Here is a 2,491-nt window from a genome sequence, read left to right on the forward strand (position 1 = left end):
GTTTCATATTTCACGTATCTATTTCACGTGTAAAGTAACTGGTCCAGCATCTAACATATGGTATGTGCTTCACTAAGTCTAGATGCTTTCCACTTAAGGCCATATTCCGTGGAGAGCTGGATCGAATGAGTTATTGTACAAAATAATGAGATTTAGAAAAGGCTTGGCAATGAAGACTCCTGGAGGGAATGTTAGGACTCCTGAAGAGCTTCACCTGAGAACCAGAGCTTGGCCTCCACTCTCCTTACCCCCAACCTCCTACTATAATGTGCCCTCCTCCTACTCTACCACCCTCTCAGAAGGAAGAAAAAGCAGGAATAATTTGGACACTTCAAGCAGTAAGTCTACGTCGTGACCTCAGCACCTTCACTTTTACACCTCTGTGGTGCTCTATTACCCCCTCGGTGAATTTGTTCAATGCCCAGCTTCTCACAGATCAAACTGGACACCAGTTTCAGGACACTAGAGTTCTTGAAAAGTCCCTGGTTAAAAGGGAACCGATGCCAGTATTAGAGAGAGGATGGAGTCCAGCATGAGGACAGAAGAAAGGAAAGGCAGATGGGCGGAGCAGACCGACTAGAGTTCACCAGCACAGTCCTCTGCTCACCAGGAAGATAGGGACTGTGCACTCCCCTCTCACAGCCACCATGCCCATCCTCCTCCCTCCAGCCTTCCTCTCTCTCCTTATCCACATTAGCTCCCACGGTCCTCCATTTCAGCCTACTCTAGTGACTCTCAAAATTTTGTCCATGGGGCCAGGTACTGTGACTCAAGCCTATAACCTCCAACTCGGGTTCAAGCGATCCTCTTGCCTCAGTTTTTCTATTTTTAGTAGAGACGAGGGGAGGGGGAGATGCCTCAATTTTTGCTCAGGCTGGTCTCAAACCCATGAGCTCAAGCTATCCACCTGCCTTGGCCTCCCAGAGTGCTAGGATTACAGGCATTAGCCACCACGCCCGGCCACTAAAAATTATTTATTGCTTATCAGAAATCAAATTTGAGGCTGAGGACAGTGGTTCACCCTTGTAATCCTAGCACCCTGGGAGTCTGAGGGAGGTGAATTGCCTGAACTCAGGAGTTGTAGAGCAGCCTGAGCAGGAGTAGGACCCCATCCCTAAAAATAGCCAGGCATTGTATAGGTGCCTGTAGTCCCAGCTACTTGGACATTGAGGCAAGAGGATTGTTTGAGCCCAAGATTTTGAGGTTGCTGTGAGCTGTGACATCTACTGAGGGTGACAGAAAAAAAAGAGAGAGAGAGAGAAATTTAAATTGGCACCCATACTTTTATTTGCCAAATATAGAAACCCTAAGAGGCATACAGACCACAGGGTAGCTGGATGTTCAGGTGGAAAAGAGCAACCACAGACCAGAGCCCAAAGGGATGAGATGAAAGCCATGTCCATCCTGTGGCCTCTGACCCGAAGGCTGTGGATGTTGGGCAGAAGCTGGGACCCTTTGTTCCAGAGCTAAATAAACACCTAGTAGAGTCAGAGACACTAAAGGAGCTTCCAGCGGGGTCGGGGCCAGGACCGCTGCTGGCCTGGCCATTGGCTCAGGCAAGGTGAGCCAAAAGGCAGATGATGGTGTGTGAGCTACAAGATGGCTGTTGCTCCACTCCTGCCCTCAAAATCAAAGAATCTCTCTGTGGACCATCCTAACTGTAAACACACAAGGAAGGGCATTTTAGGAAACCCAGGCAGGATGACACCATGCAATACCACCATACTACTCCCCATTTTATAGAGTTTCATTCTGTCACACTCAGTAGAGTGCCGTGGCCTCATAGCTCACAGAAACCTCAAATTTGTGGGGCCAAGTGATTTTCTTTCCTCAGCCTCCTGAGTAGCTGGGAATATAGGCACCTGCCACAACACCCGTCTATTTTTTAGAGATGAGTTCTCACTCTGGCTCAGGCTGGTCTATAAACCTGTGAGCTCAGGCAATCAATTTGTTTCACCTCCTAGTGTACTAGGATTATAGGCATGAGCCACCGCGCCCAACCCACTATTCCCCCTTTTTATTTTATTTTGGTTATTATTTTTTTTGAGACAGAGCCTCAAGCTGTCTCCCTGGGTAGAGTACTGTGACATCACAGCTCACAGCAACCTCCAACTCCTGGGCTTAAGCAAGTCTCCTGCCTAAGCCTCTCAAGTAGCTGGGACCACAGGCACCCATCACAACGCCTGGCTATTTTCTGGTTGCAGCCATCGTTGTTGTTTGGTGGGCCCGGGCTGGATTCGAACCCGCCACCTTAGGTGTATGTGGCTTGTACCTTAGCCACTTGAGCCACAGGTGCCAAGCCCTATTCCCCATTTTAAAAGGAGGATTCAGGCTCAGCACCAGCCACGTGCACTGGAGCTGGTGGGTTCCAATCCAGCCTAGGCCTGCCAGACAACTACAACCAAAAAATAGCTGGACACTGTGGCGGGCACCTGTAATCCCAGCTACTTGGGAGGCTGAGGCAAGAGAATCATTTAAGCTCAAGTGTATG

Source organism: Otolemur garnettii, unplaced genomic scaffold (genome assembly GCF_000181295.1).
Source record: "Otolemur garnettii isolate 467f Iridium unplaced genomic scaffold, OtoGar3 scaffold00089, whole genome shotgun sequence".
In the NCBI taxonomy this organism is placed as follows: domain Eukaryota; kingdom Metazoa; phylum Chordata; class Mammalia; order Primates; family Galagidae; genus Otolemur; species Otolemur garnettii.